At 41.0% G+C, this 23,845-nt stretch overlaps 1 protein-coding gene across 1 annotated transcript in view; it reads left to right on the top strand.

Moving 5' to 3' along the window:
• The window catches only part of tmc1 (transmembrane channel-like 1), a 100,289-nt gene that overhangs the window by 19,932 nt on the left and 56,512 nt on the right, over nt 1–23,845 (top strand). The window contains exons 3-4 of the mRNA XM_059644661.1: nt 1,457–1,526; nt 20,870–20,917. The gene's annotated coding sequence lies outside the window, so the exon portion shown is untranslated. The remainder of the gene's footprint in view (nt 1–1,456; nt 1,527–20,869; nt 20,918–23,845) is intronic.

Here is a 23,845-nt window from a genome sequence, read left to right as displayed (position 1 = left end):
TCCCACAGTCTAAAGCTGTACAGGTTAGGTGGATTGACCACACAAAATTGCCCATAGTTTCCAGGGATATGCAGGCTAGGTGTATCAACTGTGGAAAATGCAGGGTTACAGGGATAGGGTAAGGGTGTGGGTGTGGGTCTGGGTGGTTTGCTGTTCGGATGGTCACTGTGGACCCAATGTGCTGAATGACCTGCTTCCACGCTGTAGGGATTCTATGATGATTTTACTAATAGAGAATACTTTCTCTTACCTTATTGACCTTGTATATTTAAAATATAGGAACAGAATTTTAAAAAATGGGAATTACTTAAAACATAAACACGTTTCCTGTAAACCTGAGCCAGTTTTTCCTTGCTAGTTGCCACACTGCAGCATTGGTGATCATTCCTTTGATTGCAAAAGCCCTGTTCTCTGGAATTCTCCCTTTAATTTCTCTTGCCATGTTTCATCTTGCTTTTGAAAAGTTCCTTTAAATACTTCTCTTATTTCAGTATATTTGACATCCATCCCTAATTTTTTGTACCATTATTTTTTGTGGCTGTCCATATTTTATCTTATAAAGCATTTTAAATTTTCCTACAGAAATGTAGGTTATCTACATAAATTTCAGTGGAACATAATGTACAAAAGCGAAACTAGAAAATATCCCTGTGGCTGTTTTATCTCGAGTTGCATTGCAGAAACCCAACTGCTTTGAGCTCCTTTATGAATCTCACTAGTAGTATGAGAGAAAGAGAACATACTGGCAAAAACAAAATCAGTGGATGGAATGTTTAATTGTATTTATCCCCTTGGCAAGCACGAAAACCCATGTTAGGGATAAAGCTTCAGAGGGCCTTGCTTTCATAGTTCAATTAGAAAAAAATAGTGGTAGTCTGTAGAAGACAATTACAGATTTCTTATTCCATTCTATCCAGTGTCAGTTTTTTGAGACTACAGTAACTTTTCAGAGGAGCTGCTTTTAAATGCCCATTAAGAAATAATTTGGTGAAATTGACCCATGGATTTTAATGGATTATTAACGTTGTTTGAACAGAGGCACAAAAACTACACTGGATTATACTTAATTAGTGTGGTTTTAGTAAATGTGGAAATTGTTCATTATTTCAATTGTTCACAAATGAATATCCATTGCATTTATTGCAGATTCGACTTTGTCGGTCTCAGGCACCTTGTATTGTTCTGTATTACATTTTATAATTTTCTGCAATGACGCAACAAGTTTGTACCCACTGTTTGACAAATGTTCTTTGTACATTGTCTTCTGTCACAATCTTGGCATTAACGAGCAGCATTGATAGCTGTACATTTGCTTGGATGTACTAATGTTTGTTTATTGAGTTAAATTATATCATGGTAAAAGTTTATGGCTGTTGGCCTCAAATAATGTGACAAATGTACAAGAAGTTCTTACAAAAAGTATTCCAGCTTTTTTCTCCCCATTGTGCTTCTTTAGGCATTGACTCACATTGAGTTCCAGAGCTTCAATCACATTCCATTACTCCATCAAGGACACATCTTTAATGGTGAGCTCAGACAGTGAGTACTGATTGAATGCAAGACATAGTAGAGCTGGTCCTATCTAGTAATCACCTAACATCTATTCATTTGGTCTCCTGAATGAGATCACTGGGTTGCAATCAGATGTCAGTATATTGTCTGATTATTTTAATTGAAGATCATGATTGTGCAACTGCTATGTTAGTGTAGATGAAAATTGATCGTGTGACTTCCATGATTTAACTCAGTGGTATTCTAGACAATGGATTTAGCCACTAGGCAATAGCCAAGGCTCAACATTCAAAATGAAGTTAGTGTAATATCAGTAAAGAAAATTTACTTCTGAATTGTGATAAATATTTTCTCAACTTCAGATTATGTAAATTTTAATATTGAAAGGTATGATCCCCATCTAATCTAAAACTAATGGCTAGAAATAGAATAAGTGAACATACAAAACAGAAATTGTGAATTGTTCTATTCTTTAAACACAAGACATGAAACATTTAACCCAAAAGAATAACAATATGATCAAATAAAGAAAATCCTTAATATTAAAGTAGATCTGAAATGCAGAGTAAACGTGACATTTTAAATTCATGAATTGTAACCATGCCAAAATAATTATTCATGAAAAATAGTGTTCACTGATTATTTTATAGTCTTAACAATATTGCACAGTAATAGTAAACTGAAACTTCATTAATTCTTTAGCCAGAGCATTAATAGCCTATCATCATATTTCACTCAGTGAATACAGTTGAACAATCAGCCAACAGCGGGTAAAAGTTTTGTACAAATTCAATTAAGTTACCTCCCATTCACATAGCCTAAACACTGCAACGTTTTTCTCTACATTGATACTTATTTATTGCTGAACTTCTCCAAGTGGATACTTTGAGATTGTGAAATGCCACGACATGAAAAGCTAAACGCCAAATCAAGTGATGGTAATCACTCTCCATTAAAATTCTATTTGTATAAGAAGTAAAATTATGTTTGTGTATGTTTATCAAAGTTAGTATTCTTGTTTTTTCTGCTTTTGAAGATGTTAGCATGCATTGTGCTTAACTTGAGTGCAAGCTAATTTTCTTTACTACTTTATTGGTTCATAGTATCACGAATCCATTGTGATGTATATTGAATACCCAAGTTGCTGAACACTACAATATTCAAAGAATAATGTATACAATTTTCCCGACAAGAGTCTAAAAAATTCTAAACAACAGAGGAGATATTCACTTTCCAGTATGTTTCTGTAGCATGCCTTGATGTTTTTCTACATTAAATGTACTACATGAATGTAGGTTGCTGGGACTTGATTACTGTTGCCTTGCATATATATAATTTCATAATTTATCTCAGTTACAAGCACTAATTTCAAATTGATAGCAATTTTTTGTAAAATGCATGTTGAGTTTTTATATGAATACTTGTAAGTTAAAATGGGCTCATACAATCGATAATTATCTCAAAGAAGGCTTGATTTTATTCCTGTGTTATGTCTGAGCAAATTTCGCATGGTCTTTGTATTGAAAGGTTAATGCCTTTGCCAAGGTCATCATCCTCCTCAAAACTTATGGGCAGATTTTTGGACTACTCAAACCAATAATGATGTAAACAAGAAAGAGCCTTATCTTAATGCCAGTGTGCATCATGCAGTATTCCAATTCCTGACCACCCATTAATAATTCCTTAAAATTCATATAGACATCAACTCTACTTCCTTCATCTCTAGTCTTCTCTCTGTAGTTTCGATACAAATTTAATTACACCAGTCAAACACAAATCAGATCCTGATGGCTTTCCTCAATTAACACAAATCTAGAAGTGCATATTAGTTAGTTTTCCTGATTTATTGTTTCTAAAACATGATTTACCATTGATGTTAATCTGACCAACCTATAGTTAGTAGAAATGCCTTCACATCTTTTTTTGAATATAGACATCACATTATCCAATTTGTAATTCTCTAGCATCTTCCTTATGTCTCAAAGATTAGTCCTTTTGCTACCTGTGTCCCATTTCCATTTGGAATTTTGAATGCAATATTATGTAGACCAGTCACTTTGTACACTTGAAACATAGCTAGCCCCTGCCTGTCAGTTTTAGCCGCACCCATTACCCCTACCATTTTCACTGCTTCTGATATTTGTTAGTATCCTCCTTCTGGCTAAACACAGATATAAACCACTCATTAAGCCATGATTATACTCATTAAGGAATGACTATATTGCAGGTGACTGCCATTTTGGCAACCAGGCTCCATCTTTCTAGGTAGAAAGCCATTGCTTCTGCACCACAAACATTGGTAGAATTCAGTCATTATCTTGTGTAATGTGGCCAGGAATGCTTGGGCAAGACTTGGGACTGCACACAGTAAGCTAATGCATGGAGCTCACAAAGCATGTAGAGCTCACAGATGTGTTTCAGTTTCGGCGCATGAGAGTTTGTTGTCTTTTGAAGGAACTCACATTGCTCGAAATCGAAGCCTCGCAGAACCTTCACAAAACAAAGCACTTACCTCATCCTCTCCAATGTGGTTACAGCAAGTTTCATTTCCTTTGCGCGCTTGTTATTTATAGCATATGGAAGTCAACAGTGGTTGCTCCTTGAGTGAGCTTCAGACACAGTCTCTCAGTCTTGGAAGCCTGAAACATAAATATCCCCTCCCCAGTAGCCCTCCCTGTCAACCCCATTGGTTTTGCACTTCACCAAGTCTCTCCCCAACATGTCTATCTGAGTCTTCTTCTGCCTTTACTTTACTTCTGTCTGCACCCCCAGCCTCAGGCATGTCAAGGAATGCACTACCATCCCCATGGAAGCCACCATGCTGTTTACAATTGACCACCTCCCTCTTGTGTAACCCCATTCCCTTCCTTGCTCTGTCATTGCCATCCACCACCGAATATGTATCAGGTTGCCATCCTTCAGTATCTTAATCGCCTCTGTATCCTAGTATTCTGACACCAACAAGCCTCCCGCTTCAGCAGTGCAGTCAGATAACCCCTTTAGACCTTTAGGTGACGAAGTCCTAGGACTTATCATAGAGACCCCTGATTGATACCTGTAAGGCTCCCTGGATTCGCTCCTGCGATTCCCAGGACTTCACATGATTAAAAAGCTGTCCTTGACCCATTCCTTGGATTGCAGAGGTAGAGACCTGTTGACACTGACTGCTCAGACCAGATGTCTGATGCTGGACCTCGTGACTGAATGTTGTCTCCATGGACTTGACTGACAACCACTCCCCTTAGTTTTTGAGACATGGCCAGCTGGCATGAGCAGTATGTGACTGTGGCATGTGGCGTAGGTGTGTGTTTGATATAGTAGTGTGCCATTCAGGAAAACGCCCACCCCTTTAACTGGTGGCTTCTGACAAGCATGGTTAGCTGCCTGGGTTTGTGCGTGTATTGGACACCAGAAGTAGAACATAGAACATGGAATAGTAGAGCAAAGGAACAAACCCTTCAGGCCACCATGTCTGTGCCAACTATGATACCATTCTAAACCCAACTGCCTACACATGGTCCATACCACTGTATGCTCTGCCTGTTCATCTCTATATAAATGCCTCTTAAACATTGCTATTATAATTGCTTCTACCACCTCTTCAGGCAGCACACTCCAGGCACCCACCACATTCTGTGTTTTAAAAAAAACACTTGTCTCGCACCATCTTCTTTAAACTTTTCCTCTCTCACCTGAAACCTGTGCCCCCTAATATTTGACATTCCTACCCTGGGAAAAAGACTTTGACCATCCATCCTGTCCATGCCCCTCATAATTTTGTACTTCTATCAGATCGCCCCTTAGCTTCTGAAGCTCCAGCAAAAAGCCAAGCATGCCTTTTTTATTACCTTATTCACTTACGTTATCACTTCTTGGGAAAGTGGACTTGGACCTCAAGATTTCCCAGTTTATTCAGTGCTGCTAAGGGTTCTGCCATTTACAGCACACTTTCCCCTTGCAGCTGACCTCCCAAAATGCATCGCCTCACACTTGTCCAGATTAAAGTCCGTCTGCCGTTTCTGTACCCAACTTTCCAATTGATCTATATCCTGCTGAATCCTTTAATAACCTTAAGTACTGTGAACTTTCAAGGTGAGGCTTAGTGAGCAAAGCACTAAAGCGCAAGGTAAGAAAAGGCTAGGGAAGGATGCTGTGAGCATTCAGGAAGGCACAAAGAATGAGCAAACAAACCAGAAATGTTTCAGAGATAGTATGAACTGCAGATGCTGGAGAATCTGAGATAACAAGGTGTAGAGCTAGATGAACTCAGCAGGCCAAGCAACATTAGAGGAGCAGGAAGGCTGACATTTCGGGCCGAGACATTAGCTTTCCAGCTCCTCTGATGCTGCTTGGCCTCCTGTGGTCATCCAGCTCTCCACCTTGTTAAACCAGAAATGTTGTCTGGCCCAATCAGTGAGATGGGCACCTGTCCCTGTACACACAGTATCCTTTGCACCGGCATTCCAGTGAAAGATTCTGGCATCAAACTGTTGCAATGCGCTGCACAAATCTACTGTACATGGAATGACAGTGTGCCATGATCATGTAGAGAGGCTGGCATGTATCAGATGCCAGCACCCTTTGTCACGGGGCTCTCGTGGCCACTGCCTGAGGTTGTTGCCATGAGTCATTGGTTCAGGTGTCCAACATGGTGGACCAAAGCTAGCGGCAGTGAACTGGAGTTGTCAAGTACCCTCTCAAACTTTTAAATCAGGGATTCTGGGCATCTAGTTTCTTCCTGACTTGTGGGAAAGTGGAAACCTGAATATTATTAAGGGAAGATTAGGTAATAATGAGGTTGCTAATGAGTGATAATACCCGTCAATAAGCCCCCTGCTGCTCTTTTGTGAGAATCTTGACTTCGTGGGAAAAGCCTCACTTGACATCTTACGATTCTCCCAAATTTCTCACAATAGTTCACATTGTTCAGGGCCTGGGACGATTCTCCCTGTCATTTAATGTGCCATTGAGATATGGGTCTCATTACTGAACTTGACGATTACATCCTGGCTGGAATAATTTTGTGCAGAAATGCATACCATTACGATTTGTGATTCGTCTCTGCAATGAGTGATGCATAGGTTCCGCTGTTCTTTTAACCAGGCTATAATTTCTGAAGAACTGACAACTTGTTGAATTCTTGATAAAATCCAGATTTTAATAAATAACATGAATAAACAAAATGAGCACTCCAGAAGGATGTTGTTAATAATTAACAATAGTTTTGAGTAGAATTTCATGAGGTGAGATTTCTGGGAATTGGCTGTTGGCAATCTATGCAAGTTAGTATAAAATTATTGCCTAATTAACTGAGTGTTTTGGCTGCACCCAGCAGGTTGATTTTTGTCATTTGCAATCTGGGCTGGAGAGTAACAGATGCCCCAGTATGAATTGTTTTTTGACTCCAGTCAGCACCTAGGTTCAGGTCAGTGCAGGTTCACCACCAAAGATGGTGTCTTGATCAATTTGGGGTGAAAGGCAGGGTTGGATCTGGGCCCCTGAAGATAAAAGGTTGCAGTTTTAAAAACACTATTGCCAACAACCGAAAGAAATGTGGACTACTTGGTGCAATTTTTTCCATTTTACTGTAGGAGGTGCATTGGGATTGATGGCAAATTTTAGCCCATGTTTTGTTGTCTGTATTTTTGGGAAGGGGGAGTAGATGCATTCACAAATCACTAAGTGTATTACTATTTGTCATTCCTCCTACTGGGCAGCACAGTGGTTAATACTGTTGGATCACAGAACTAGGGACCCAGCTTTGGGTAACTGCGTGTCTGGGTTTCCTCTCGGTGCTCCAGTTTCCTCCAAAAGTCCGACACTGTGCAGGTTAGGTGGGTTGGCCATTCTGAAATTGTCCATAGTGTTCAGGGATGTGTAAGCTAGGTGGATTGGCTGTGGGGTTATGGGATATGGTAGGGGTCTGGGTGATATGCTGTTTGGAGAGTGGTGCAGACTTGATGGGCCAAATGGCCTCATTCCACACTGTACAGGTTTTGGGATTCTACTAGTCCAGTAAATCTTCTCACAGTCAGAAGCAAAGAGTGCGGGTGAGTGTATTCACCTTTCACCTTCCGCCTTTAAGTTCTAAGTTAAGTTTTGGGTTTCAAAATTTGGCTTAGATTTTTGCCATTGTGTATTAAACAGAAACTGAAGATATGATTTTGTAACTGTGCAGACAGTGAAGGCAGAATGCTTGTCTGCCAGGAGAAATGTATTTGTATTCAATTCGACATTAATAGTGTTTGGAGACAGATGTTTCCCTGCATAGAAAGGTTCATTTAAGTTTCCTGTTTTAACTGTAGCATTGAAAATAACCTCCGGCAAAAAGCAGGATATGTGACAGAATTTTAAGCTTTGGCATTGTCAGAAATGAATGCACACTACATTTGCATGGTTGCCAAACTGCAGTTTTTGACTTCCCCTTTTTGAAGATGAGTCATATGACATCTCTAGTAACAAAAGTTCTATTTTACTTTGTCCAAGTAAACATTTTAGAAGTGTGAAAGTAGATGGTAGTTGTTAACAGACTATTCAACAATGTTATGACCAAGACGGGAGGAGCCTATCCTTTGATCTCGTCACTAATTCATGAATCTCAACATAAAATAAAAATATTTTTTCCAATTATCAAGAAGACCAATGAAGTAAGTTAACTACCAGTTTTAAGCAACAAAATTTATTAACCAGGTTTCTTAATAAATACAACTGTTGGGTTATTATCAAAACAAAACTTATTCAATAAAGCTGCAACAATTGGTTAGTATACACGGTAATAATGTCTATATACTTGACCCTCTGAATACCCTGAAACATATACTCAAACACATGTTCTTCGGAAAAAGAGAAAAATAACACAGATTTCTCTCTTAAAAAGAAGCACTGTGGCCATTCGATTATGTAGAATTGTAGAATGTTGTGGAGCCTGATGCTCTGTCATATATGTTGAAGTGGTACTTAGATGTCTCTGACATTTTACACACACAATTTGTTCAGGAAATACCATGTTAAAATGTTACTTTAATCACTCTTTCTAAAGAGCAAATAGTTTTCACCAAGAAGATTGTCCTTTCAGAAATGAGAGAGATCAGATAGGCAGCATGTTCTTAGCAAGCTTTCGTCCAAATTTGCTTGTTAATAGCAGGCTTTTCTCCAATTCACCTGCTACCTAGCAGGCTTTCCTCTGACTGAACCAACTAAAACAAGGACCTCTCCAATCTAGTCACTGTTCAAATCCGCTGTAGCAGGAGTCTACAGCAAATGATGAAGTTACTAACATTTACAGTAATTTAAAGAACATATTAGTAAAACAAAATTTCAGTGTATTCCAGAATTCCAAGTCCACAGCGAACTTTCAATGACCTCTTTTAAACAAACCACTCTAACTACGTCCTCAAAATCTAAAATAAATCCATTTTCCACAATCCTTAAAAACTTAAGTCCTCCAAACAATTTAAGTTGTTGTAACAATCTTGGAAGTTTATAAAATCATGAGAGGTGTGGATAGGGTGAATAGCCAAGGTCTTTTTCATAGCATTGGGGAGTTCAAAATTAGAGGGCATTGTTTTAAGGTGAGAAAGGGAATATTTCAAAGAGCCCTAAGGGGGCAACTTTTTCATGCAGAGAATGGTGTGGAATTGGATGAATTGCCAGAGGAAGTGGTGAAAGCTGGCACAATATGCCATTGTTGCATCTGGCTGGTACATGAATAGTATCAGAGATAATGGGAACTGCAGATGCTGGAGATTCCAAGATAATAAAATGTGAGGCTGGATGAACACAGCAGGCCAAGCAGCATCTCAGGAGCACAAAAGCTGACGTTTCGGGCCTAGACCCTTCATCAGAGAGGGGGATGGGGGGAGGGAACTGGAATAAATAGGGAGAGAGGGGGAGGCGGACCGAAGATGGAGAGTAAAGAAGATAGGTGGAGAGAGTGTAGGTGGGGAGGTAGGGAGGGGATAGGTCAGTCCAGGGAAGACGGACAGGTCAAGGAGGTGGGATGAGGTTAGTAGGTAGCTGGGGGTGCGGCTTGGGGTGGGAGGAAGGGATGGGTGAGAGGAAGAACCGGTTAGGGAGGCAGAGACAGGTTGGACTGGTTTTGGGATGCAGTGGGTGGGGGGGAAGAGCTGGGCTGGTTGTGAGGTGCAGTGGGGGGAGGGGATGAACTGGGCTGGTTTAGGGATGCAGTAGGGGAAGGGGAGATTTTGAAACTGGTGAAGTCCACATTGATACCATATGGCTGCAGGGTTCCCAGGCGGAATATGAGTTGCTGTTCCTGCAACCTTCGGGTGGCATCATTGTGGCAGTGCAGGAGGCCCATGATGGACATGTCATCAAGAGAATGGGAGGGGGAGTGGAAATGGTTTGCGACTGGCAGGTGCAGTTGTTTGTTGCGAACTGAGCGGAGGTGTTCTGCAAAGCGGTCCCCAAGCCTCCGCTTGGTTTCCCCAATGTAGAGGAAGCCGCACCGGGTACAGTGGATGCAGTATACCACATTGGCAGATGTGCAGGTGAACCTCTGCTTAATGTGGAATGTCATCTTGGGGCCTGGGATGGAGGTGAGGGAGGAGGTGTGGGGACAAGTGTAGCATTTCCTGCGGTTGCAGGGGAAGGTGCCGGGTGTGGTGGGGTTGGAGGGCAGTGTGGAGCGAACAAGGGAGTCATGGAGAGAGTGGTCTCTCCGGAAAGCAGACAGGGGTGGGGATGGAAAAATGTCTTGGGTGGTGGGGTCGGATTGTAAATGGCGGAAGTGTCGGAGGCTAATGCATTGTATCCGGAGGTTGGTAGGGTGGTGTGTGAGAACGAGGGGGATCCTCTTGGGGCGGTTGTGGCGGGGGCGGGGTGTGAGGGATGTGTCGCGGGAAATGCGGGAGACGCGGTCAAGGGCGTTCTCGATCACCGTGGGGGGAAAGTTGCGGTCCTTAAAGAACTTGGACATCTGGGATGTGCGGGAGTGGAATGTCTTATCGTGGGAGCAGATGCGGCGGAGGCGAAGGAATTGGGAATAGGGGATGGAATTTTTGCAGGAGGGTGGGTGGGAGGAGGTGTATTCTAGGTGGCTGTGGGAGTCGGTGGGCTTGAAATGGACATCAGTTACAACTACCTACTAACCTCATCCCACCTCCTTGACCTGTCCGTCTTCCCTGGACTGACCTATCCCCTCCCTACCTCCCCACCTACACTCTCTCCACCTATCTTCTTTACTCTCCATCTTCGGTACGCCTCCCTCTCTCTCCCTATTTATTCCAGTTCCCTCCCCCCATCCCCCTCTCTGATGAAGGGTCTAGGCCCGAAACGTCAGCTTTTGTGCTCCTGAGATGCTGCTTGGCCTGCTGTGTTCATCCAGCCTCACACTTTATTATCTTGGTACATGAATAGGATGGGTTTAGAGGGATATGGGCCAAATGCTGGCAAATGGACGATCAGTTTAGGGTAACTGGTTGGTATGGATGAATTGGACTGAAGGGCCACTTTCTGTGCTGTATAAATCTATAACTCTGAGTTGCCTTTCACACACCAGAATAGGTTTCTGCCCCAGTAGTAAAACATGCAACTAATATTACTTTCTAACCTTATTTTTAGAGGGTGCATGTCAATAAATGGAAAAGATCCTAATAAATGCTGCTACCAGTTTAACTTTCTGGTTTTATTATAACAGAAATTGTTGAGTAATCTAATGATTTAATTCTTTTTTATTTTAATAAGGTCAGCTCTAAGGCTGTCAAATTTAAATGCTTTGCTTAAATGGACATTTGCTGGGCTGTTGACTTATTTGGGTACTGTTAACTTGACTTAAGGGTTATGTGATTATGCATATACATTTGACCTTGCACCCAGATGAAAGCATATTTTGCATTGATGTGAGACCAAAAGCACTTCACGCTGCTGTGAACTGTATTGCGTTACTGGCCTATAAATTATTTACAATGTATTCATGCTGTATTGGTCAAACTTTTCCATATAAGTCTACAGCCTCCCAATTTACAGTCCTGCTCATGTATTGTCTGACTAAATTAAGGCAGATAGAATACATTTAAAATGATTAATTCAAAAGCTTTCATTTTCTAGTTACCTGAAACCTGCTACTTAGGGCCTCATTAATTTTAAATCAGCGTAGTGAATAGGGACGCCACCATTTGAAAATCTTAGCTTCAACAAAGACATGCATTTTAGCAGTTATATAATTTAAAGGTACGCTAGAACTGTTCTAAAACATAAATAAATAATTCACATAACTTGAGTTTATAGAGTGTTTTGATGTAGCAAAATATGCAGACATTTCAGATAGAAGTAATCAGGAATAAAATGGACATCAAGGCAAAGAAAGAAGTATTAGAAGTTAACGGTTTTATGAAGTACCTTGAGGAATTCTAGAGTTAAGGGGAAGCATGTTTAGTCAGGAAGAGGAATACATCAGTGGTTACCACCTGAACAAAAGAGAAACAGTTGCTCGTGACTTCCTGGACACGTTTGGATAGGCAGTTTCAGGATTGTATGGTTTAGTATGGTTTAGAATAAGAACTGTTAAAGACTACCACTTGCAAAATATAAAGTTAATCTATAACTTGGCAAGAAAACAAAAATGTGGCTGTTAAAAGTCACCTAACTATGCTAGTGATAATGGGAACTCTCGTTGCTGGAAAATCCAAGATAACAAAGTGTGAAGCTGGATGAACACAGCAGGCCAAGCAGCATCTCAGGAGCACAAAAGCTGACGTTTCGGGCCTAGACCCTTCATCAGAGAGTCACTATGCCAGTGCTGGTTTTACATCGATTACAGAAAGATGTGCTTAGATATGTAAGGCCTCTCATTCAGTAGTTAATGAAATTCCTTGGTGACTCATTATGAGAATGTAAATTGGACATTGACTAGAAGCAATGGTAAGAAACACAGCTGGGAGTTGAGTTGTTTCTGGAATACAAATGCCTTATTGGGAACTTGACCTACTATTTGGTGCAGGTCACTTTGTGATAGTGGCTATCTTGCCAGGAAGAACGGTTAAAAAGACAAGCTGGCTAGAAAAAGAGGGTTCAATATTAAACTATCCTAGAATTAGGAAAAATTCCAAGCACACAGATGGACAGACAGATACAGACTACAAAACGGCCAGCCACTAAACTTTAGTCTGATTAAACTAAAAGCTTCCCTGCTTAATTTGAATCATTACAAATTAAAAGGCACTATATTAAATCTACAGTTTAATGACCACATGATGGATGCACCTGCAGGTTGTGATGGGAGCAATGGAACTAATCACAGTAATCTTATTGAGATGGGCAGTGGAAGAAAGTGCTGAGAGAAGGTAGCATGACTCAAATATTTATAGAGGGAAAAGGCAACAATGAGGGATAAAGGACCAGACTCAGAGTCAAAATCGCTGTGGGTGCAATTTTGGAAAGGCAATGGGGGTACTAACTGATGGTAACACCGTCTTGTCACCTCTTTGGGAATTTCTCCTGCGTCTTGATTAATTCAGGCACTTGACATGCTAGTGATTAGTCATTTTCATGGTCAAAAGACCCTGGAGACAGAAGCACTACCCACGAAGAGTTGTTGGACAATAAGAAGTGGGCAGCTTTCTTGAATGGCAGTGCCACGAGGGAGGCGGTGGCTGCTGCTCAAATAGTACCCAATCAGGAAATGTAACTGGATCACTGGAAGAGTTATTTAATAGTGGATGATGTTTATATGGAGGTACAAAAACAGAAATTGCTGGAAAAACTCAGCAGGCCTGGCAGCATCTGAGGAAAAAAAAGAGTCATGGTTAACGTGTCAGGTCTGGTGACCTTTCCTCAGAACTGATGGAGGTAGTTTGGTAGAAAGGGCAAAGGATTGTTCTTAGATCTCCTCGTGCTTCCTGGTGCTTGTTCCCTCAATGTGGCACTGAGGATCTTTAAATGATGCTCCTATCCCAGGAGCCTGAAAGCAGCCCTGCATGGGCTTACATGTCATGCTGCCTTTGTGGCAAGCTCCTATGCCCGCTGTTGGGTTAAAAACAGCATAAATAGTACAATTAAGATATTGATGACACAATGGAAAGATTGAGCCCATTGTGAGAAAGCCCATGGGCAATCGGGGAGTGGAAGTCCCTAACTGTGACCCTCCCACCTGATTAAATGCCCCCTTGAAATAAATTCACCCCGGATAAGGACATAACATTCTGGCCAGTGATTTTAATTAGTGTTGTCTTGATGCTGCGTCATTGTGGAATCTATTTGCAAAAATTTGACAGTAGTGCAGAAAATTTAGGAAGTGGCAACATATTCAAAGAATTTTAAGGGGAAAGGGAGACTGGAACCTGGACTGTGCTTTCACAGAGGGACCAAGACGGAGTCTTACGAGCTGGGAATGATACCAGTGACATTGTAAGAGAAGTGAATAATAACTGAAAAGAAAAAAATATTCAGGATGTCAATTAAGAAGGACGGGGAAGGAAAGTTGTGTTTAGTGGCAATGGAGTCAAGAGGACAGAGCGTGGGTTTCATGAACAAGATGAGTTTGGAGGAGACAAAACAGATTAGACTTTGGTAGAATTTATAAATTTAGCACTGCCAGTGTGGAGCTTCACATGACAGGGTTATACATTTAGAATTCAGGCCAACAGATCAATATTCTGTGCATGATTTCCCATCCATACAGGTCTACTTGTTTAATCTAAAGGAAATGTGAAGTTAATAGTAGAAGTTTCTAATGTAATGGATCTTTAAAGAGCTTCAGTTTATAATGGGCTTTTAAATCAAATTTACTAATGCAAGATATGATCAGCAAAAGAGAATTTTGCCCATTTATCAACCCTGTTCACATGTTCACAGCCTGTGAACTATCTGACGCCCTTGCAAATGAAAACTTCTATGCCTCTGTTTTCATATGCCATATATGTTTAAGGCTACTTGAGGCCAAGTGACTCTGCATTGTATTATATCACTTACCAGTAGAGTGGCCACTGATACGGCTGAAAATTGCTGGACACCAATGCACCAGTTATGAACAGCAAAATGGAAGTGGACCAGTCATGTGAGGAACGCAGTCTGTATGATTCATATTTTACGAAAAATATAAATCCAACCACCACTTAATTTCTAAACAATTGACCCTTGTAAACTTTCAGAAGATTGCAGTGTTGGGCTGTAGATGAGCTGACCAATGTTTTTAATGTTTTTTTTGGAGGTGCTTGAGAAGACTAGACGCTCCTGAGGTGGCTCAGTTTATCTATGGAGGTAGCGGACTGATGCCAGCCACTATCCCAGGTTAAAGTCTCGCTGAAGGACTACTGGCAGTCTTCAGCCTAAGTCGTCTTGTCTTTTACTTGCTGTGCTGACCATCCTTGTCATCCTGAGTCACAGCCTGTTTTCACTGCTGTGATGCCTATTGCCATAAGAGTGTCTGTCCTAAAGACGGTCCTGAGGAAGGGTCACTGCATCCACTGTTAACTCTGATTTGTCTCCACAGGTGAAGGCTGTAAACCCAAAACATTGACTTTCCTGTGGCTCTGATACTGCCTGACCTGTTGTGTTCCTCCAGCTCCACACTATATTGACTATTTCTCCACAGATGCTGACAGACGTGCTGACCTTTTCCAGCAATTTCTGTTTTTGTTTCTGTCCTTAGGAGACCTTCTATCATGCAAATCAAACATGGGCCCAGCGTTGGGACAGTAGCGAGACAATATCATCAACATATGTGAGCCAGTACAGTAATGCATTCTGTATCAGAAGTATTGCTAGTGATTCCGAAATAGAAATAAGAAATATAAAGGTGTTTGGTATTGGACAGGGGACAGACCAGCCGAATACAGTGTTGTCCGGCATTAAACAAGACAAATGGCCAACCTGCCGACTGGACAATCAATGGTATGTCCACCATATTTTTGTTTTCTGTCGGAAGTTCTTGGAATACTGCACTGATGGCCAACCTTATACAGATTTTAAAAATTAAAATTTGTTTTAAGAAAAACAGTGACAATCAAAAGACCGAATAATTGACAAAAAAAATCCAGTGTTTCCTTTGAAACATTATTTCTGCAAGTATTTCTATATGATTTAAAAACACTGATTAATTGATCTGTAGTGTGAAACTGTTGCAGCTTTGTCTGTATCCTGGTAAAATTAGGGCTTGTTGCCACAATAAAGCTGTTTCCAAGATGAAAGAACAGATTTTTCAGGGCTCGTAGACAAACTTCTCAGGAATCCCCTGTCTACTACTTATGCAACCAGGCTCTTGGGTGCCTTTCTTGGGGGATTGCAGTGTGGTGGAAGTACTCACCACTGCAAGGACCTTCAAGCATTCATGCCATCAACACCATATTTAAAACCAGGCTGTGCACCTTTTGCGATGCTGTAATCAGGAATGATCCCTCACATTGTGGTTCCCAAGCCTCTCCATTCAGGACGTGGACCGGACAAAAGGAAAACAAGTTCCCTGCTTCAGGAACAGGGGCCTAGAACTCTTGTTGAATACAAGGAGGGTTGTCTTTTTTCCTGTGGACTGCCACAGGAGGGAATACCACCAACCTGAGCCAGCCTGCACCCGACTTGAGGCCCGAGGCCCGTAACCTGGGTGAAACATGACACACTGCTGTGTGGAAAGAAAGTCAATGATCTTTTGGGTTCTGAAAGGGTCTTCTCTCTGCTATCAAATGCTCAGTTTAATTCTGCCACAACAAATACCTCTCACCAAGGTTCCTGGACTACGATTCTCGTTACAGCATGCAACTTGTCCATTCATCAGCTCTCAACCGCTTAACCCTTCCTGCCCTCTGTGATTGCTACTTACTCACTGGGAACACTTCAATACATCTGCTCCAGCTTCACCATGAAGTGCTCTTCCATCCACTTCCATCACATTCAATCTCACCCTTTGTCTCATTGCAGGAATAGTTGGGCTGAGAAGTCAAGCCCAGTGGTTATGGTGCTGGTCATCAGACTCTTTACTCTTTACAAAGAGAAAATACTGGACTTAGCTGGAGAACAGCACAATTGTTTACGTGGTGAGTGGGAGGACTACCATGACCAACTAACCCAGTAAGCTTCATTATGTTATACTGCGCTCCCATTAACATCAGTGCAAACTCAGTCATACATTATACAAGTTCTTCCTCTACATTTGAGAGGAAGCTACTGAATCCTCAAAGGATGCCCTGTCAAAGCTTTTACATGCACCAACTACCAGCTCGGAGACTTTCACCTTGGTGCGTTCTCTATCCGGATGACTGACTCATCTCTGCAGATTGTCAAGGAAGAAATGCTCCAAGATCTCTGATAATTGGAAAACTCAGACTACCCAAGGATGCAAGATGTTGAAATGGCTAACTGTTGCTCATCAGCATTGAACCTATGAGAAGCAACACTTTGTGAAGCTTTTCCTGGCAAACCATTTGCACTGACGGGAAATGGGCATGTTAGAAGCCCATTGTACATCTTTAAGCCTTGAATGGCAGTGCACTCCTTTGAAGAGTTTGAAGCAAACTTTGCTTGTGGACAGAGTGCACTGTTTGTGGATGGAGTGCCAATAAAGCAGGCTGCTTTGCCCTGGACAGTGTCAAGCTTCTTGAGTGTTTTTGGAGCTGTACACATCTGGGTAAGTATTCCAACAAATTCCTAACTTGTTCCTTGCAGATGGTGGGCAGGCTTTGGGAAGTAAGGAGGTGAGTCACTTGCTGCCATATATCTATCTTCTGATCTGGCCCTGACGGCACTGTGTTTATATGGTGAGTCCAGTTGAAGTTCTGGTCAGTTACCTGCAAGATGTTGATAGTGAGAGATTCAGGAGTAGGAGCCTATGATTCCCCTAGTGTATACGAGTCATGGAAGCTCCCAGGAAGTCTAGTGCAGGTCTCCCAAGATTTGGCATGGTTGGTCACAAATAATTTGAATATTGATGAAGGGAAGGCCTTTCTTAGAATTGTTGACAGGGCAGTCAAAGCACTGTGCGTATTATCTTTAGTACCCTGCACCTGGAGGATGCCAGTGATGCTGGAGAATTCCACAACTCACACTGCTTAATTCTCCTTATTTACAGGCTAGAATATGAATGGCTGTGTTCTAGAGGAATTAGTGTCAGTTTCATCATGGATGCATTTATGGATTGAGATTTGAGGGGGTGCCACACCAGTTCCCAGTTACTTTGAGATGAGCTGCTGACATAGTTCGACCTAGATGGCCATGGGATGGGTTTGTCACCTAATCTTCTGAGTACAAGCCCTGCTCCAGAAGATGACACGTCTGAGTGATGATGGCTCAGCATCTGTACTACCTTTTAGATAATTGAAAATGACAGGGAGGCCTGTCAAGAAAGAGTTTTATTCTCTTCTACCTTTGCCCGCTGCTTCTCCCTGTTGAGGCTATGCAGCAGCCACTGGAATTTACTGTTCTTGCTGAGTTTGCTGATAAAGTAGTAATTGCTATCTCCTCATACATTGTCTCAGTTGTAGCACCAAGGCCAAAAGGATTTCAGCCAAAGCACTCGCCATGTGAAATGTGATAAACTGTGGGAAATGTCAGAAAGTAACAATTTCATCCTGATCCCCCTCATCCATCACAATAAAACACAGTGTTTGGCATGGAGGCTTGCTGAGGAGGTAATTGACATGCTTTGATAAGGAGCATGAGGTATGAGATATTCTGAGGTATATTGCCTTATCCAAATATATATTCCACAGCCAAACTTTTCGAGCTTCTCTGGTGGAGTAGTACTCTGCAGTAAGACACCTTGATAGACTCTCAACCAAAGTAATTACACCCTTCTACATTGTCGACCGAGTCCTTGCCCATTCACTGTTTAGTGCACAAATGTAGCAGCCATGAATTGTTGTCTTTCAGTGCTGGTTACGGAATATGTTTGGTAAATGGACATTTCAACTGCTGATTTTAAGTACCTTTGTCTGATTACATTTTGTTAGCTGACATAACAAGGAGGCCAGTTTTGCGCATAATGTAACGGTGATGATGCCATAAACTCTTAATATGCATTTTTGGATAATTAATGATTGGAAGGGCATCACATGCCAAGATTTTTACTCTGCCACTAAAGAAAAAGATTCGTGACCTACTGTGCTCTGTTTGCAAGCTGTGTCAGTCATTTGCCTAGTTTTGCACAAGTAATTTTCAATCCAACAACTTTCCATCTTAATCTCAGTGAAACGACTTGCAGGCTCGGCCTATGATGCCTGTGATTTATCCCTCATCCTTTATGTTCCCTTCTGTATTGTTGTCGCTATGTTCCCAGTGAAACTTTCATCCTCACTCTGTTTCTATTGAACCACTTTACATAACAGTTACTATCCCCATTTACCCCAGAGCCCATGGCTTTGAAAATTCCTATGTACTTGTTAGCCTTACATTCTCTCATTTAATGGCCTGAGTGAACTGTTTGAACTCTCCCCACCCTGCCCTACTAACCAGAGCTCCTATGAAGGATGAGGTCCTTTGCAGGAAAGGTGGTTGCAGCTGTGATCCCCTTATCCCTGCATAATCAGTGCATTTGGTGGTGGGAGGTGGAAGGAAGTGAAGGAGACACCTCAAACCTAGCCAGCTGCTGGAAAATTGTGTCCAGGTACTTCTTGGGCTTTGGCCTCAATGGGGAGCCTATCCCGTCTTTGGAAAATCCTGAAGATGTCCCTAATCTTCCCATAATTAGCATTTAACTTTGTAGTCTGGAAACGTCCTTCTAGGTGGGTAGTCCTTGCCAGCTTTACCTTAAACCTGGCAAGATCATCCAGAAGAAGGAATGCACCAGATCACTGATCTGAAGTGATCTTTTCAAATTTTCTTTCTGTCTTAGTTTCAAGCATACTTGCGACAAAAAGGGGGAATTTCATTTATTGAATCACCTAAGGAGGAATTTTACCTTGCGTCTAACTAGTGTGTCATAAAGCTGAAATACGTGAACAATGTGAAAAAGTGTCATTCTTCATCAATGACACTTTTACTTTTAGGGGTACAAATATTCTGAAGAAATACTTGTAATCAAGTAATCCAACTGACATGTAGTGTAAATACTTCTCAATGAAGTATTTGCAAATAATCAAGACTAATTGAAATACTCTTGTTACGAAGTTGTGTAGAATAATCTTGAATTGGAAGGCAGGGAGCTGGAGTCAATACAGTGTGGAACTGGAGGAATGCAGCAGGTCAGGCAGCATCAGAGGAGCAGGAAATTCTGTGTTTCAGGTCAGGATCCTTATGAAATGTCCTGACCCGAAACTTCAACTTTCCCGCTCCTCTGATGTTTCCTGACCTGCTGTGTTCCTCCACACACTGTACTCACTCTGAATCTAGCATCTGTACTTTTTGCTACCTATGAGTGGCAGAAGCTAGAATTTGTTTGTAAAAAATGACAGGGGAGAGGAGTGCATGGTTCCTTTTAAGAGATAAAGTGTTTTTCTAAGCTTAGAGATTTATACAAAAAACAGTATCTTTCTGTAGCTGAAAGTGTATAATCAGTTCTGAAATTGAAACATGTATCAATTGGCTGTTTGATTGGAATCCTTAAGCTTGTTTTGATGTTTTGGCAACCAGCTGGGATCAGCCAATTAATTTAAGCCAAGCACTTAGTGATTGAAAGCTAACCAAATTTAAATCTGTTGGTTTTGACAGCTTTGGACCAATGCTATTATAAGCAGGTTGATATGTCATTCAAGGTATATAAGGAGAAGGTTTTTTGAAAATCAGTGTGAGAGCGAGCCACCATCTGAGAAATAACCATTTAGCTCTCACAAGAAATTGTTAAGCTGTCTATCCATCCATCCATAAAAGGTACCACAGCACTTCTAGCTAAGAGTCCACACGGAAGACTTCACAGAAAAAATACATCCCTGATAGCCGGATCAGTGGAAGAAAGGTTTTATGACTTGAGAACAGCAGAAGAAAGGCGTGTAGACATTGAGAGACTAAGTTTAAATTTATTTTCTTATTACTTGGGTGTATATAAGTGGTACTTGGGTTTATTGGAACAGCATACAAGAAGAATTTTGTTCAATGAGGGAATAGTTAGTAGTTAAGGGGGAATTGTTCAGTTTGTTAGTAATCCTGTTAATTTGTTCACTGTTAGGGTTAAATAAATAAATTGTTACTTGTTACTTATAAAGTGAATATCAGGGATTTTCTTTCATTTAACCACTGTTTTCAACAGATTATAAAGTCGAGGCAAGATTGTTTGGGTGTTTCAGGTTTAATCATTACAAGGGAACCTCTACTCCCACCGTAACAGATTGGGGGCTTGTGTTTGGTTTAATTAACAGAACGGTTGATCTCCCCCTTTGTAACACTTCAAACAAAATTTGGCATGTATTTATTTCTGTGTATTGCCTGCCTCATTAAACAGTAACAAATGAGTAAAAGTAATAAATTTCATCATTAGGTGCTAAACAGATTTCAAGAAGCAGCAGAAGACCATAAGATCCACAAGGTGAAAAATTATAACTTTGATGACTTTCCCTACTTTAGTCTGCCGGAAGTTAATTTATTTACCAGTTATCTGATGGTACTTGTAGTTCAACACCATTAGGTTTTCTGATCAATTTTACCATTCTGTTCTAGGTATATAATCAGAATAAATTATAGTTTTTGGTTTCAGCAAAGTTTAACATTTCATATCTTTTTGATTCTTCACTGAAGTTTCCAATGTGGACATTAATAAAGTATTAGACACTGTCTGTTTGGTGAGACTCTATATTATGTATGGTTGCATTGCCATTAAGATGACACTTTAAATCGCATCTACAGTTTTTCTTCCAACTCAAGGCTCAAAACAACTGCAGTAGCACAGCAATTTGCTTCACAGGCCTGCCACGTATAAAGCAATTTTCTGTTTTAGTTTTTTATGTGCCATTTGATCTGCATCCTCTGTTTCAAATAAGTTAACACAGGTATGAAATGCTGCTGATCAACTGTCCTTTCCAATGATATGTTATATAAGGGGCAAAGTGAAAATCAACTCAAAAAAGCAATCCAAGAGCAGTAATCTTCTGCTGCATTGTTACAATCATAATCATTAGAGCATTGTAGACTAAAGCCAATAGCTCACATAATCCCTTCCCATTGGTATTAAGAATGATAAAACAGTTTTGTGAGGTTATCGAAAACAGAAGATAAAATGTAGAACTAATAACCAAAAATAACTGAGCATACTTTGGTATATGTTAACCTTGGTTAATTTAAGCAACAAGTGAGCTATGAGTGAAATATTCTGCAAAGTTAATATGAGTAGATTATTCATCCAATCTGCTCTTCAGTTTTTACAGGCTAAATATGTATTAATAAGCTGTAGCAGTTGAAAAAGAAAACAATTTTTTTAGCACATCAATGATTGACTTATGCAGCTTTCATCTATTATAGCGCAAAAGCAAAAAGTGAATTAATCTTGTTTCAACAAGAACTTGCATTTATGGAGCACAACTAACATAGCAGAATTTCTCAAGATTCTTAAAGTGAGCTTTAGAATGAAAATATTTCAGTCATTGCAGCTGTGATAGAATAAATAGTACAATTTCCTGGTTGTGCCAGACGTTAAAATATGCAGTACCATGGTCCCTTATACTCCCACTTGCCTCACCCACCCCAACTAAGAAGTCACAGGAAATCTGCCCATGATCCTGACCAGTGCCCAGCAGCAATTGACACTTGGAGCAGTGTAAACTGCTTTAAGGTGAGCTTTCTGCCTCTATCTCTATTGTTTGATGCAGAGAGACTCAAATCTAGGGCCAGAGTTCTCAGTGAGGGCAGTGGGGGTTTGGGTCAGGAGACTGCAGAAGGGTTAAAATGGGAATGATCTTTGTTGGGGACACCTGTAATGAACCACCTAGCTTGACACCAACTCACAGCTAAAGCTGTTAGGCATCCTGTGTGAGTAATATACCAGAGTCTTCAGTTGCATGGTAACTGTGTCGCACCCTCTGCCCACTGTGATATTTCTGACAAATTAGGACTGGGTGGAAATGCAGTGGGAAGGCCATTGACTGGATTTTATGGACCCCTCTACCTTGAAACCCAGTAGAAGGGGAATGTAAACCCCAGGCCTGTATCTCAAATAACGGGCAGAACCTTCTGCCAGTGACAGGTATTTCAGCCTCTGGCTGGATTATCAGCAAGACCCCCAGGTCACTGCTTTCCAGGAAGGCCATCAGTACTGCACGTTATTCAGGTGGTTGAGCGGCCAGCAGTAGGCCTTTCTTGGGAATCTGGATACTGGGGACGGAAGCCCCACCAGCGAGCCTTGCCAGTCAATCAGAGGATGAAAACTCTTTTGAAAGGCCGTGCTTCTGGGGAGGTGGTGGCTGCTGCTCAAGCAAAACCCTCTTGAAGCCCTCGGCCCAGGTGAGAGGCTGTGATATAAAAACAGAAAATGACTTGAGCCTGACATGACTCTTCCTCAGAATTGTTGTGAGTGACGATGGGTTTCACACTGTGTTAGTTGCTGGGAAGGGGATGGTGGGAAATTAACAGGATGGACAGGAGATGGGTCCTGCCTTATTGAAGCTGAGTCCCGTGATAATGTTTAGAAACTTTGAATGAATAACTACCCTTGACAGCCAGTAAACAAACTTACCTGGTTTGTTCTTCATGTTCCCTATAGAGTGATCCCATGTCCACGTCTAGATTAGTGCCTGGGTTAAATGTGCTATTAGTATCTCCTCAATAATGGATTCTAGCATTTTTGCACTGACAGCTGTTAGCATAACTAGCCTATAGGTTTCTGTTTTCTTCCCTTGAATTTTGATGATACGTTTGTTGCCATCCTATTTGTTGGGACCTTTTCAGAATCTAGGGACTTTATGAAAATTGCATCCAATTTTTTCACCATCTCTGCTCCCCATCAAAGACTTAAGGGTGCAGTGTTCAGTTCTAGGGGACTTGTTAGTTTTTAGTCTCATAGGTTTTCCCAGAGCTTTTCCTTCAGTGGTTATGAATTTTGAAGCTCCTCTTCCTTTAGCCTCTTGTTTTTTTCTACAAATATTGGGAAGCCTTTTGTACCTTCTGTTATGAAGACAAATACAAAATATGTACTTAAAACCTCTGCTATGTCTTTTGTTCCCATTATTACTTACATAGTTTCATCATCTAATGCACTAATTTTTTCCTTTTTACTTGAGAAGTTCAACTGCCTGTTTCATATTTTGTGCTCGCTTTTTCCCGTACTCCAGTTTTTCTCCTTTTTTGTTATCCTTTGTTAGCTTCTAAAGTTTTCCCATTCTACGATCCAATCTTTGCAGCGCTGTATAACATCTCTTTCAATCTGATACCATCCCTAACTCCCTTTCTTAGCCATGGATGTTATTTATTTCCTGCGCAGTATTTCTCCATGGAATATATTTATATTGAGAGTTATGCAATATCT

Source organism: Stegostoma tigrinum, chromosome 3 (genome assembly GCF_030684315.1).
Source record: "Stegostoma tigrinum isolate sSteTig4 chromosome 3, sSteTig4.hap1, whole genome shotgun sequence".
Taxonomy (NCBI): Eukaryota; Metazoa; Chordata; class Chondrichthyes; order Orectolobiformes; family Stegostomatidae; genus Stegostoma; species Stegostoma tigrinum.
Note: the sequence above shows the minus strand (reverse complement) of the source record. Positions and strands in the feature narration are given on the sequence as shown.